Below are 16,120 nucleotides of genomic sequence, written 5' to 3' on the forward strand. Positions count from 1 at the left end.
GCCTTGTATTAGCTAACATACTTTGAAAAAGAAGAATAAAGTAGAAGGACTTATGCTATTAAATTTCAAGAGTCATTATAAAGCTACAGTAATCAGTGTGGTATTGTAAAAATAAACATATAGATCAATGGCACATGTTAGAAAGGCTAGAAATAGAGCCATACTTATATATATGGTCATTTGGTTTTCCACAAAGGTGTCAGCATAATTTAATAACAACTGGATGTCTGTATGGGAAAAGAAAACAAAAACAAAAACGAGAAAAAAACAAAAAACCCCTCACCTCATCCCTTAGCTCTTGCTAAGGGATTTAGCAAGAATTAACCCAAAGTAGATCATAGACCTAAAGGTGAGAGCTAAAACAATTAAGCTTAGAGAAGAAAACATAGGTGAAAATCTTTGTGACCGTTTATTAAGGAGCTAGGCAAAAATTCTTAAACAAAACACAAAATGCACAAACCATGAAAGAAAATTAATAAAATGGACTTTATTAAAATGAAAAGCCTCTTTTTTTTCCAAAATATATGTTAAGAAAATATGAAAACAAGTCACAAACATGGAGAAAATGTTTGTACAACGTATATCTGACAAGGGCTTGTATCCAGAATATATAAAGCACTTTTATGACTCAATAATAAGATAAATAGCCTATTAAAAAAATGGGTACAGGGCCGGCCCACTGGCTCCGGCGGTTAGAGCTCCATGCTCCTAACTCCGAAGGCTGCCGGTTCGATTCCCACATGGGCCAGTAGGCTCTCAACCACAAGGTTGCCAGTTCGATTCCTCCACTCCCATAAGGGATGGTGGGCAGCGCCCCCTACAACCAGCAACAGCAATGAACCTGGAGCTGAACTGCGCCCTCCGCAACTAAGACTGAAAGGACAACAACTTGAAGCTGAACGGCACCCTCCACAACTAAGATTGAAAGGACAACAACTGGACTTGGAAAAAAGTCCTGGAAGCACACAGTGTTCCCCAATAAAGTTCTGTTCCCCTTCCCCAATAAAATCTTTTTAAAAAAATGGGTACAAAATTTTGATAGACACAGAAAAGATATGCAAATGGTCAATAATTACTTTAAAAGAATCTCATCCTCACTAGTGATCAGGGAACTGTAAATTTAAAACCATAATGAGATATTATGAGATAAACAACCTCTAGAAGAGCTATTAAATTATTAAAAGACTATTAACTATTAACTATTAAAAGACTAAAATATCGATTATTGGTGAGGATGTGGAGTAACTGCAATTTTAACACACTGCTTATGAAAATGTAAAATGGTACAGTCACTTTGGAAAACAGTATTACAGTACCTTATAAAGTTCACAGAGCTATGATATGATCTCTCATTCTCACTTGTAGGTATTTGTCCAAGTGGAATGGAAATATATATTCACGCAAAAACTTGCATGCAAATGTTCATAAGAGTCCTAAACTGGAAACAACTGGTGAATGGAAAAAAAAAGTGGTATAATGGAATATTACTCAGCAATAAAAAAGAAAGAAATATATACAACACGATGAATCTAAAATACATTATTCTAAGTGAAAGAAGTCACACACAAAGCTACATATTGCATGATTCCATTTGTATGAAATTCTAGAATAAAAAAAATTATAATGACAGAAAGCAGAGCAGAGGTTGCTTGGAGCTATTGGTTGGGGGCAGGAATCAATGAGATTCTAGGTGAATGAAAATGCTCTGTATATTGATTAGAGTGGTGACAGTTACATAACTATATATATTTGTCAAAAATCATCAAACTTTACACTTAGAAAGGGTAAATTTTATTGTATATATGTTACACATCAATAAGATTGAAAAAAAATCACCTCTGGCTTCATTTATTTATTTTAGTTAAAGTTCATTGGTTAGTAAAGACAATGGTTAGTAAAGTTACATAGGTTTAAGGTGTACAATTATGTAGTATATCATCTGTATATCACATTGTATGTTCACCACCCAGAGTCAGTTCTCCTTCTATCACCATATATTTAATCCCAATTACCCTCATCTACCACTCCCTTCCCCCCTTACCCTCTGGTAACCACTAAACTGTTGTCCGTGTCTATGAGTTTTTCTTTCTTTCTTTGCTTGTCTTGTTCCTTTGTTGCTTTCAGTTTTATATTCTACATATCAGTGAAATCATATGGTTCTCGACTTTTCTGATTTATTTCGCTTAGCATAATAATCTCAAGATCCATCCATATTGTCACAAATGGCACTATTTCATTTTTTCTTATGGCCGAGTAACATTCCACTGTGTATATATACCACATCTTCTTTATCCAATCATCTATTGAAAGACACTTTGGTTGTTTCCATATCTTGGCCACTGTAAATAAAAGCTGCAATGAACATTGGAGCACATATATCTTTATATATGTTTTCAGATTTTTTTTGGTAGATACACAGGAGAGGGATTGTTGGGTTATATCTGACCTCTGGTTTTAGATAAACAATTTTAGAAAAAGAAAGAAATAATAGCAATGAAGGTACTACACTTCAAAACCAGTGTGGGTTAGTCCTGGTTCTCCAAGAAACACGCGACAATGCGTGTTTCGACAATGCGACAATGGGAAAACTTGCAAGGATTTTATTAGGGAAACTGCCTGCATGAAACAAAAGGGGGAAGGAAACAGGGAAGTCTAGGAGAGCCCTCAGACCAAGCTTCAAGACACAGTCAGACACCCAATCAACATTTACTAAACTTAGAAGTCAGGGGTCGCATAATAAAGTTATAGTCACGTAACTTATTATAGATAATGACATTAAAGAGTTTTAGGGTAGGAAAAGATCTTAGATATAATTCTGGATCACGGCTGTGAGAGCCAAAGACTTGACAGGGATGTGGTCTTCCCAGGGTCTGTGTTGGGAACGGGACTGGAGCAGGCAGCTAACTTACCTTGGTGGCCAGAAGCAGACAAATGCAAAGAGGATGAATGGAACGTGGAGATGAGGAGAAAAACCACGTCCAGACAGCTCAATGCATCAAGCCCAGTAGTTATAAATAGGAGATAAGTCAAGTAATCAGTAACCCAGAAAATCAGGAGCAAAGAAGTGCAAGCTGGAGTGAAACAAAACAATTCAATCTCCAGTAATAAATAAGGCAAGGGTCTTATATTTTTTTTTAAAAAGTTGGTTTTATGGTACAGGAATAGGCCAGCAGGCTTTACGTTATTGATGAAGCCTAGAAAGATGAAAAAGATGCTTAATTCCACACAAATAGACACCTTTTGGATAGCTGGTGTCATAAGCAGCAGCCACAATGACAGTTTTATTAAAGATTGGAAAGTAGGAACTACAATCAAGTCTATGAAATGTGTTTAGAATAATAAGTATGCTCTATGCCATATATTTAAAGACTTTCAAGGGCTGCTCTGAGTAATGCATTTCAATGTGAGTGAAAAGATTAAGATGAAAAAAAAGAAGACGTAACCTTTAAGTGCTGGCACAAAACACAAGGAGATTAAAAATTAAGGCTTAAAACTATTTTTATAATATTGATTTGGTGCATTGAAGAGTAGAGCGTTAATGGTAACTCAATAGAAGGGTAATTAGGGATAATGGTACATCCATCAGTTTAAGAATTTAAACATGTTCTGGCAGTATTTTCTCATTATTTGAGGTTTTCTGAAAAATAAAATGTACCTTCTCCCAAGAATTTTCTATTATTGGTCAGATTTTTAATATAGACGATTCTGTCTGAAATGTAGAGAATGGAATGGAGCAGGAGAAAACTGGAGGGAGGGGGAAATCAAGTAGGAAGTTTTTAAAATTTCCAAAAGAGATTATGGTGGTCTAAAAAGGAGATATTAAAAAGTGTCAGTGAGATGGAAAGGAGTGGGTGACTGGGAGATATGTAGGTGGAAGGATGACCAGGACTTGGCGGTTGCGTGGATGGGTGGTGAAAGGGTTGAGTTAGTGACTACACACAGGTAAGTGGTTTGGGCCGCCACGAGGGTGGTATACCTGTAGAGCATCTGCATGGTTACTAGCGGGCAGCTGACTACAAGGCTCTGGAGCTTCTGTTTTCCTATGGAAATTTGCATATTTAGGTCCTCTGTCAGAACCCTTTTCTCCAAACTCACATCACTGGGACCCACCCTATCTAACATGAGCCACTCTCCCTCCTAATGCATCATGATCACACTCCCTTCATTTCTGTTTCAAGATTTCGGAAGCATCCATGGCTCATTGTCCTTTCCAAGTCCTCACAAAAGTCATTCCTTTTGGATTTTCTCTTTTCTCCTAATTTTCAACAGGCCAACTAAAATGAGCCACCTGCAAACAGCTCCCTGTACAGGAACAAGCCACAATGCAGACACAGCGCTGCCTCCATTCGTTTCACCCTGGAAGCATTCCTCTCTTCCTTTTCCAATCCCACTTTCGCCTAAATCCACAACAGTAACAACCCAAAACAAAAACAGAAGTCTAAAGACATTGGTTTAATTGTATATGACAAATTTCATTTTCAAACTAGAACATCACAATTGCTGCACAAACAATGGGCGGGTTCTTATATTTTTACTTTGTGTACCTTAAGGACCCTTCTAATGTGATCTTTTTGTAAAACAAAGTTACGGTCTTCCACTAAAGGGAATATATATGTCAGTCTTTAAATGGAGACACTGCTGCAACTTTGGGAAGACAGCTCCCATTTCTAATCTCTAATTTGATTATATCAAAATATATCTCAATGAATTGTAGTAAATCTATTTTAACAAATTGTCATCATATTATATACAGTAAAGCAGAAAAAAGATTAAAGCATTGGAAGAAAAATCTCTGGTTTACATCAGTTGGGATTAGATTTGGCTATAATAACAGAGACCCAAATAACTGGCTTTGAACATGAAAAGGAAGCTTACTTTTCTTTTGCCTCCAATGTGGAAGTGTGCATGGGGTCTCTGCTCGTTGGTTTCTAGACACTTGACTCTGTACAGCTCATCACTCTGTCATCTCTAGGCTGTGGCCTTCGTTCTTATGGTCCAAAATGACATCAAAAGATCTAGATTTCACATCCACATTCTGGGCGAAAGGATGGAGGAAGAGTCCAAAAGAAAGGAGAAAGTGTGCTTTTAGGAGTTGAATTTAGGAACTGTTACAGGAATTTCACTAACCAGAACTTAGTCTGATACCATGCCTAATTGTAAGAGGGACTGAGAAAGATAGGCTTTTTTTCCAGATGGCCATGTACTTGCAAAAATGTTGTTTCTACTACTAAGGAAAAAGGGAACATGTATTGTGGTGGACAACTAGTAGGTCGGCTACAAACTGAAGTCCTGAATATGCCTTTAGAACAGATTCCTAGATTAAATATATATTAAAGGTTTCTAACTGAAATAGCTAGCTAGTCATCAAAGATGACATTCTCTGCTTTCTGGGCACACAGACTATATTCTCCAGTCTCCTTTCCAATAAGGTATGGTCAGAGACTGAATTTTGGTTAACAGAATTGAAGCAGGAGTGATGTATGCCATCTCCTAGCCGGGTCCTGGACAGTGCTCCATGTTTTGCACCTTTTCAGCTGGTCGGAATGGAGACGTGCCCCACACTAACTTGGAAGCCATGTATTAAAGATGGCAGAGCTGGCAGCATCTGTTCTCCCATCTAGTATTTATTATGCGTGAAAGAAATAAACTTCTACTGTTTGAGTAATTATCCTTTTGGGTATATTTTTGTTACAAGAGTTAACTAAGACAAGGCTCTTGACAAATACTGTGACACAATTTCCAGAAAGAGTCTGTCAATTTTCATGCCACCCAAAGGAGATTTACAGGCCTCTTTTCCTTAGCACAGTGATTATCACAGTTTTTAAAATATTTGCCAATATAATAGGGAAAGACTCATTGTTTGATGAGCATTTCTTTGTTTTTTTTTGTGAGGTTCAGAATTTTGAAATGTTTGTTAGCCTTTGTGTAACTTTGCTCCTCTCTTTTTGCTTGCTATTACAAAGTTAGTATTTTCTAAATGACTGATGTTTTTTTGCAAGGTTAAAATTATTAACCCTAGTTGTCAGAGTCAATAGCTCATTAGACAGAGTTAGCATATGAAAATTCCTATTCATATAAAAGATAAACTAAAGAGTTGATAATTTATTTATGTTATAAAGCAGAGAGAAATCCTCAGCTTAGAGACAGGGGGTAAGCCAGCGATCAAGAGAATTACTTTCAAGTGAAACGGTTAATGGCCAGGAGCCCAAACTCATATGCTTCCAGCAGCACAGATTTTAAAATCCTTTACTCCCTTAAGTAACAAAAAAGATTATTTTCTCATCCCATGCTTAGTCACAGGGCTTGAAGTTCATCTGAAGATCTGTCTATTACTGTTCTTTACCTATCAGGTGTTAATAGTTCAAAGAAAAACTTTTAGTAACATCCTTGTTTCTGGAATTCTCTACATAGATGCAAGACATTTTTTATCTCTTCTCATCTCTCAGTCTCCTGTTTTTTCCACATACCACAGCCTGTTCAAGAGCAAGTATTACGTGGCCCTACCTAGAGATTTCTGTGGTGATTTACTCCCATCCAGAACATCTGCCACTGTTGGTTCTTGCTGCATTTCATAACTACTACCCAGGGATGGGGGAATTGTGGGTTGTGGGGTGGGACGTGGCCAGGTAACTTAAATATGATGTAGTAGGTTGTATTTCTGTTGGATAGGGTTTATGTTCAGAGCTTGCAGTTCCTTTGCTGGTCTGTTTGCCTTGAGCTCTCCTCTGATATTAGATGTGTAGGGAAGAGCACTCAAAAAAAAAAAAAAAAGGTAGCAAATTTATAAATTTACCCAGTGCAGTTCTGTCTTAATTAGTTAGTTAATTAATTAATTTATTTTAAACTACAGTCCCTGGGGTTTTCCTTATACATGTAAGGTTTACCAGTCACTAGGGATTTGGGCAGAATTTTCACTCAGATTTTGGGTCTTGCCCTGTAGCTCATCACCTTCAGATTTTCCTCCCTTCCATCCCAAATTTCCAGCTGTTCTGTCAGCCCCGAACTTCTTTTTCTGTCACTTCAATCCATTAAGACTATGGCTTTCTGCCACTGGAGGTGTGGGGGTGGGGAATGCCTTCAGGCAAACAACACAAAACCACTAATTAATCATCTTTGATTCTAGTATCAGTCCCATAATCATCAGATGTGGTAGGGAGAGAGCCTATGAAGTGAAATCTACACTTGCCTAATCCTGAGACAGCATAGGGACTTGGGCCGCGTGCCTAAGGAATGCTGGATAAGCCGACCATAAGAATGCCACCATCCCATCACCCCTTAAACGAAAATGCAGAAATAGCACATCATTATCTCTCCCTTCTAACCATTTACTTCCATAAAGATAAGGAAACCGCTGCTCCACAACCTGTTGATCAAGGTTTGACTGCTATGTGACCTCTTTTGAGTGGCGATAATGAGTAGTCTGTCATCTTGCCCCCATAGCGCAGGCGCAAACATAGTTACCAGACGACATAGCTGTGTAAAGAAAGCCCCTCTTTTTCAAAAATCTTGCCATTTCCAAAAAGCTTGGCTTTTTGCACAAGCCCATTTTGCCCCCAGCTTATAAAAGCAGCCAAGCAGAGCTGGCTCCCAAGTCAGTTCAGAGGGCCTTCCTCTCCTCTGTGCTGCCTCCCTTGTGCTTAAGCATAAGCTTAATAAAATTTGTCTGGAAATTTTTCTGAGGTGTCTTCTTGACTTCTATCTTGGGAAACCCGAGAACCCCAATCCAGTAAGAATCCTACCTATCTACGACACTTGGTGAGCTCCCCATGTTACTGTGGCTGTAGGCAGAAAGAATAGGGCTGTGGGGAGTGAGGAAGAGGAAGGGAAGACAGATGTGAAGGGAAACAAAGGAAGGAGGAGACCAGATCATTCTTAAGAAAAGATGCAGCTACATTTTGGTGACTCAGAATACCATCTTGCCCTTCAAGGTGAACTTTAGATCATTGTAATGGATTATAATACTATTAACACTGGGCAGGGAAAAAAATCTCCATTCTCTATGATACCATGACAGTTCTAACAAGGCCAAATAAGGTCAAGGCAATCCCACTTCCTGATGGGAAGGAATAGTCATCAAGGACCCATGTGGGAACACCTATAACGCCACCCCTAAATCTTGAGTATTTTGCACCCTCATTCTAATAATGTCCTAAGCCTCTTTGTTCTTTGGGGCAGTTGCTGTTCTCCTAGCCTGCCCACTCCCACTGTTTTGGGAGTGTGCTATCTTCTTTTCTTTTAATAAATACTCTGCTTGCTTGGCTTTGCTTACTTGGCTTATTTGATGTGACCTTGAATTCTTTCCTGTGATGTTCACCAAGAACACGTTTTTTGGCAACACCCACACAAGATATTGCTGTGTGGGATGATTATAAGGTAGAAAAGTACTTGTATTAGTCTATATGCTTGTGTAAATAAATGAAATAAGAATAATTTCATCCTTATAGATCTTCCAAGATAGCAAAGACAACATCAGCAAAAATAACATTCTGAAAGGTCAAAGGTCTGAACTTGAAGGATCTTGAACTTGAAAAATCTGAACCTAGATTTTCCAGTCCACATGGTGGAGTAGGTAAATGTAGTTTTCACCTCCTCTCAGGACCACCACATCAATTACAATTAAACCATAGAGCAACCATTGAATTGTTCAAAGTGTAGCTGAACCAAAGCCCTAAAACTACGGACATACAGACGAAGCCACCTTGAGACTGGTAGGAGGGACAGAGACATGGAATGGGCTGGTCCCACACTTGCCTGTGACTATTAAAAATTGAGAGGGATGTTTCAGCTACGGAGGTCCCCCCCTGAGGAGTGAGGGGTCTCAGCCCCTCCCTAGTCCAGGGTTTCAGTGCCAGGGAGAGAAGTCATCATAACTTCTGGCTGTGAAAATCAGAAGAGATTGTGCCTGAGTACGACAGAGGGTGGTTGCACTCCAAGGTGATCCACTTAAAGAGACTGTGCACAGTCACTCACAGACTCACCTGCTCTGAACTCCAATGCTGGGGCAACAGCTCAAAAGGTGCCAGGGTCATACAGGGAGGAACTGAATTATCCAGCTTCAGTGTGAGGGTTGGAGGGCCAGTTTTCTCCTGGATGGAGGAGTTGTCAGAAGCCATTGTATCTCCCTACCCACTCCCCAAACGCAGACACTGGTGGCTGCTACGTCTGAGTCAACCTGCCCTGCCCTGGTGATTCTCTGAGACCATGCCTCACCCATCTTTTGGGCACACCCAAGCTGCTTCCGGTGGCTATTCTGTATAAAGGGCCTGACTTGGCTCATGCAGCTGCAGACTTTCCTAAAATTCCTCAAAGGTTCATAAAACACAAACAAGCAACATCTAGCTTTGGCATGTCTTGTACCTCTAGATGAGCAGCCATAAGCCCACCACTAGCAACAGCCAGTTTTTGTTCATGCCTCTTGAGATGCTTTCAAGCACAGCATGGGTGGCAGCCATCTCTGGATTTCTTTGTGGCTTATGCCAGGTTGGCTCAGGCAGGGCACAGGATGTGGCTGAATTTGGCTGCCAGGGGTCCCCTCCCAGGAGGCCCCGGGGCTTGCAGGGCCAAAGCATCACCTGGCCATCTCCAAGGACAACACATCTAAAGGGCAGACTGGGTAGGCACCAAAGCCCTGCTGAAGTGAACCCTGCTCTGTAGGGTCAGCCCTTGTACAATAGCACCTTCGCTATAGTCACAGCCAGTCCTCACAACCAATCAGTTTGAGGGGTAATCCCTCCCACTGATGTACAAACAGTAATCAACTCTTAACTACAACAGAAGGGCACATACAACCAACACAGGGGATAGATCTGGAGGGCCAGGCTCTGGTGTTTCGGCTACTGGATCCACAGGAACACCTACTACATAAGGCCCCACCCCAGCGTTCCAGTGCTAGGGAGAGAAGTCCCCATAAATTTTGGTTGTAAAAACCAGTGGACTTTGTGACTGAGTGAAGCTACACTCACAGGCGCTCCTCTTAAAGAGACCGCACATGGTCTTACCCATCAACAGAATCATTTGCTCTGAGCTCCAGTGCTGGGGCAGCAGTTGGAGAGGTGGCAGGGACAAATGGTGGGGAACTAACTTGTCTGGCTTGGGATGGGGGCTGGAGAGGCGGCTTTCTCCTGGACGGGGGAGCTGGAGGAGGCCATTGTTTTGTTGTTGAGCCCTCCCCCTTCCGGGCATGCCAACACAGGCGGCTGCCATTTCTGAGTCTCCATCATTCCGTTCACACACCAAGGTGATTTGAGACCTGACCCCCCTCAACTGTCGGGCACACACAGGCTGCTTTCAGTGGCTTTCTCATGCAGACCGTCTATTTTGGATCAAGCTGCAGACTTTCCTAGGGTTTCTCAAAGGTTCCTGGCACCCAGACAAGCAGCATCTGGCTTGAGTGTGGACTATGCCCCTAGCTGAGCAGCCCTAAGCTGGCACTAGCGGCAGCCGGCCTTGGTTTATAGCTTGGCCTCTCAAGGCGCTTTGAAGCACAGCACATGCAGCAGATATCTGCAGATTTCTTTCTGGCTCCCTCTGGGTGGCCCCAGGTGGGGCACAGGCTGTTGCTGAAGTAGACCTACAGTGGTTCCTCTACAAGGTGGTCCTGGGGCTGGAGTCTCCAGTGGGCAGCTTCAAAACAAGCTGGAGCATCACCCAGCCGCCTCCAAGTACAACACACCCCAGCGGCAGATTGGGCAGGCACCAGAGTCCTGCTGAGGCAGATCCTGCTCCGTAGGGTCAGCCCCTGCACAACAACTCTTCCACTGTAGTCAAGGCCAGTCCGCACAACCAGTGAGCCCAAGGGCAGTCCCTCCCCTTGATGTGCAATTATCAACCAAGGCTCAAGTACAAGAAAAGGGCACACACAACCCACACAAGGGACACACCTGGAGCGTGTGACTCAGGTGACCAGAAAGACTGCATCACTGAACCCCACAGCACACCTACTACATAAGGCCACTCTACTAAGACTGGGAGACATAGCAGCCCTACTTAATATATAAAAACGAACATCGGGAGGCAGCCAAAATGGGGAGACAAAGAATAAAAGAACAGAACAAAGCTCCAGAAAAAGAACTAAGTGAAATGGCGATAAGCAATCTATCAGACACTGGTTATAAGAATGCTCAATGATCTCAGGGAGAACTTCAACAGAGAGATGAAAACCATAAAAAAGAACCTGCCAGAAATAAAGGATACAATAATGAAAATGAAGAATATATTACAGGGAATCAACAGTAGATTAGATGAAGCAGAGGATCCAACCAGAGACGAAGAAGATAGAGTAGCAGAAAACACCCAGCCAGAACAGCAAAAAGAAAAAAGAATCCAAAAAATTGAGGAGAGTTTAAGGGGCCTCTGGGACAATATCAAGCATGCCAACACTTGCATTATAGGGGCACCAGAAGGAGAAGAAAGAGGGCAAGGAATTGAAAACCTATTTGAAGAAATAATGACAGAAAACTTTCCTAACCTGGTGAAGGAAATGGACATACAAGCCCAGGAAGCACAGAGTCCCAAACAAGATGAGCCCAAACAGGCCCACACCAAGACACATCATAATTAAAATGCAAAGGTTAAAGACAAACAGAGAATCTTAAAAGCAGCAAGAGAAAAGCAGTTAGTTACCTACAAGGGAGCTCCCATAAGACTGTCAGCTGATTTTTCAACGGAAACTTTGCAGGCAAGAAGGGATTAGTAGGAAATATTCCAAGTGATGAAAAGCAACGACATTCAACCAAGATTGCTCTACCCAGCAAGGCTGTCATTTAGAATTGAGGGACAGATAAGGAGCTTCTCGGACAAGAAAAAGCTGAAAGGAGTTCATCACCACCAAACCAGTATTACAAGAAATCTTAGAGGGACTTCTTTAAGATGAGGGGGAGAGTAAAGAATAGGTGAAAGGGGAAGGAATTAAGAAGTACAAATTGGTTGTTATACAGTAGTTGTGGGGGTGTAGGGTACAGCATAGCATTAAGAAATACAAATTGTAGTTAATATAGTATGGGGTATGTAATCAACAATGCTGTAAAGATCATGTAAGTTACCAGCTAGGCACTGGACTTATTGGGGGGTCACGTCATAGACTGTATAGATGCCTGACCAATCCACTATATACCTGAAGAGTTGAAGTAGAATAATATTGAATGTCAACTATAACTAAATATATATGTATATATAGTCACAGGATGTGGAGTACAGCGTAGGGAAGACAGTCAGTGGTATTATAACACCTATATAAGATGTCAAAGTGGTAGTAGCTTGGGGGGTGGGTTATCACTTTATGAGGGGTGTAAATGTCTAACTATTACATTGCTTTGTACACCTGAAACTAATAAAAAAATTTTTTTAAAAAGAAGTACAAATTGGTAGTTACAAAATAGTCATGGGGATGTAAATAAAGCATAGGGAATACAGTCAACAATATGGTAAATACTATATATAGTGCCAGGTGAGTATCAGACTAGTCAGGGGGATTACTTCTTCGATTATATAAATGTCTAACCATGAGGCTGTACACCTGAAACTAATATAAAATAATATTGAATGTTAAATGTAATTAAATAATTTTAAAAAGGAGGGGAAGGTGAAGGGAAATAAGAGGTTCAAATTTCCAGGTATAAAACAAATAAGTCATGGGGATGTAATGTACAGCATGGGGAATAAGTCAATAACATTGTGATAGCGTGGTACAATGTCAGATGGTTGCTGGACTTATGCCGATCACATCTTTAGATTTATAAATGTTGAATAACTATGGTGTACACCTGAAACTAATATAATATTGTATGTTAGCTATATTTTAATAAAAATCTTTAAAAAATAAAAATCATTAAAGGCAAAAAAAAAGAGGAAGATCTGAACCTGAATATTCACAAAAATTATCCCTAATAATATATAAGACTTGTGGAAGAGGAACAAATTTTCCTCTACTCTCAAGGTTCTTCTGGCTGGTCTAATAATCAAATAGACATGAGACAGATTAGGAAGAGAAAATAACCAATTTTAATAATACAGATGTTTGGGAACCTCGCATGCATGAGAGAGTCAGAGACCCCACATGCAGGAGAGGTTCAGAGATAGAAAGGGAACATCGGTATATAAGACACCCTGACCTATAGATGAGGTGAGCTGTCTTGGGGGCTTCAAACGGTCATTGCAGGATGATAAGAATAGACATTTAATAAATAGAAGCTTGCCCTGCCCTATAGATAGCTCAAGGTTATCTCTGATAACCTCTTCTGGGCAAGGTCTCTGATTCAAGTTCTTCTAGGCAGTTAAAGTGAGGGGCAGAAGTTTCTCTGGAGCCTGAAGATAAAAATGCCTTTAGCTCAAAGTAATCTCTATACCAGTGAAACATATATTGGGGTGGCTTATTCTGAGGCCCCACAGACTCATCTGTCAAGGCAGGGGCCCCAAGTAGAGAGAAGGTACACAGGTGTCTCCTAGGTAAATAGGAAACCTGGGACCCAGGGTTGGGGGAGGGTCAGATAGTTCTCATCACTGCTCCACCTGGGGCCACATCCAGTAAAGTAGATAAACTTGGAATAAGCACCCAAAGATAAATCAGCTCCCCAGGTAACTTCTGATTCAATGTGGCATGAAGACCAAGAATGGTGCTCTCTCATTCAAAGACCTCAGGATTTTCTAGACCTTCTACTATTTGCAAGAAGCTTGTTTCTTTTGCCCAACACCAGGCGACAAGATGTAAATGCACCTCCCCCTCCTTCCTTCCTTCTTCCAGTGCAAAGAATGGCAGGAGGAGGGAGAAACAATGAAACACTGAGAGTCACAATGACAAGCTTGTGTCTCTTTGATTCAACTTTGTACTGACTAGCCTCTAGGTAAGAGCAAATTACTAATGAGAAATTTAGAAAACACAGATTAGTCGACTGGAATTCCATTCAGACACTTAACCAGGTATGCTATGTGCACAAAGCTCAGAAGCCTGTACGCGGTTGCAAAGGTTGAGGGGTGGGGATTTACTGAGCTCTTCACTTTTGCCAGGCTCCTGATGGGTGGTTCTTGGCTGAATCACATCCTGACCACCAGAAAACACCCATCTGTCAGCTCCCTCACATTTTGACCAAACAGCATTTAAAGTGCCTCTGCCGAGAATGCTTTAGAGGCCAAGCTCACACCGGCTCTGATAACCTACCTGCAGCTTGAAATCTCTAGAGTGTTTCCATCTCTGGGGTAGGAACACCAGCCATGAAGGAAGAAGGAAGAAGGAAGAAAGAACTGGGTAACCTGAGGCTATTCTTATTCCTACGCAGTGGTTGTTTGGTTTATTCCTTGGGTGTGGCTAACTGGAACTCTTCTGCTGTGGTTTTCTAGGAGGCTGGGTCTGAATCTCAACTATAACTCTGATATCTTAAGTTTGTGTTCTCAAAAAATGCTCTATTTCAATTATTCAGGCTGCTGCAACTTTAAGTTGTCATTTGGAAACTTAGAAAAAACTGGGAGAAGCAGAAATTTATCTTTCTAAAAATGAAGTAACAAAATTTCAGTTGCTTTATTTTGCACTTTTGGTTAAACATTTATATTAGAGCTATTTTTTTTTGCAATGATATTACTGAGACAATGTTCTGATATAGCGTATTTTGTCAGTGAACTTATGTACATAGGATTTTGTTGACATTATGTATTGTGTCTTAATAATATTCACATGCTTCAGTCCCTGAGACATTCTAAGATAATTGACAAAATTTAAAAAAAAGTTGTTCTAACTAGTTGGTTCACATCATAAACATGAAATGAATTATTTGCCTGAATTTCCCTTCCACCTGGTGACTTTTGCATCATATTTACAAAGCTTCAGTTTCCTGATTTATCAATGTATAACATTCATTCGACAACACTGCCAGTTCCTGCCAGGCCAGGCACTGCCATGATCCCGGGGACTTTGCTTTGCATAAACATAAAGTCTCTGCTCTCAGGCACATGAGACCAACACTAGATAAATAAATAAGCAAATTAGAAAAGAAAATGTCAAATAATGATAAATGCTTCAGGGAAAATGAAGTAAAGTGATGTAGTGGAGAGTTCCTGGTAGGTAATTCAGGAATTCAACCATGTGAAGACATGTGGGAGCAGAATTCCAGACGAGTGAACAGACTGAGCCATGGTCCTGAGGCAGGAATACAAGTGGATGAACCAAGCTTCCAGTGAAGGTCTAGTGGCTTCATTCATTCATTCATTCATTCATTCATTCATTCAAAGAGAACAACAAAGAGTCCCTGTCCTGGAGCCAGACTTATCTCTGAAAATTTAGGAGAGTCACTCTCCTCTAACTCAGCCTTCAGCCATAAAATGCCTGGGATCACACCCACTTCCCCATCTGTGGGTCTTCTAGTTCCTCAGTGGAAATCTCTATATAATTAGGCCTTACTTGGCTCAGTTACTCTGCATTTTTCTCCTTGCTTTCCAAGTAGGTCTCTGTTTATACACTTCAATGCCTGGCACCAGTTGGTTGTTGGGTTCATTCCCTGGACCCCCAGCCAAGCTCTCCATTTAGCTTTCTCACTCTTTCCTCATAAATCTGTTACTGCCAGTTTGATTTACTTTGACACGGATTAGAGTAAAATGCTGGAAATAGAACAGGTTAAAAGCACTGACCTTCTGAATTGGGGAAGGAGTTGGCATTGTCCTTCGTGAGACACGTGACGTCTGTGGCCAAGGCCTCTGGTGCTCTGCACATAGGACGCTGAGCAGGGAAGGGATCTGGAAGCTGCTGGGTTCTCAAACCTTCCAGCCTAACTCTTTTCCAAGGGCTTCAAGTTGTGCAATAGTTCTTAGTGGCTCACTGCCTAGACTACATGTCTGACATAACTGAAAGTTGGCAAATAAAGCACCACACCTTTTCTAACAACTCTTGGGGAGCTTCAAGATTTGTTATTTGGCCAACACAGGATCTGAGATTTCTTCCTTTGTCTTGACTGTGTGGCATTTGCATATTTTTTTGTTCTCTGGAAAACTTGTTGAAAAGGAGATGTGCTTATTTTCCAGGACCCCCTGAAGTGTAAGCAGGCCCTGGTCTTTCAAATATCTCTGGACTCCATTTACTTCATTCCATCACCACCACCTGAGTTTACCATTTCCTCTCACCTGGACGACTGCATTAGAC

General features: G+C 41.0%; 1 long non-coding RNA gene across 2 annotated transcripts in view; it reads right to left on the reverse strand.

Annotated features, from left to right (window-relative positions):
• The window catches only part of LOC308510405, a 30,789-nt gene extending 15,033 nt beyond the window's left edge, over positions 1–15,756 (reverse strand). The window contains exon 1 of one of the 2 annotated variants that reach the window (XR_013995340.1): positions 15,613–15,756. This is a non-coding gene — a long non-coding RNA (uncharacterized lncRNA). The remainder of the gene's footprint in view (positions 1–15,612) is intronic. The other variant, XR_013995341.1, reaches the window with a different exon arrangement.
• Positions 15,757–16,120: the final 364 nt, after the last annotated feature.

This window comes from Rhinolophus hipposideros (genome assembly GCF_964194185.1).
Source record: "Rhinolophus hipposideros genome assembly, chromosome: 18".
Taxonomy (NCBI): domain Eukaryota; kingdom Metazoa; phylum Chordata; class Mammalia; order Chiroptera; family Rhinolophidae; genus Rhinolophus; species Rhinolophus hipposideros.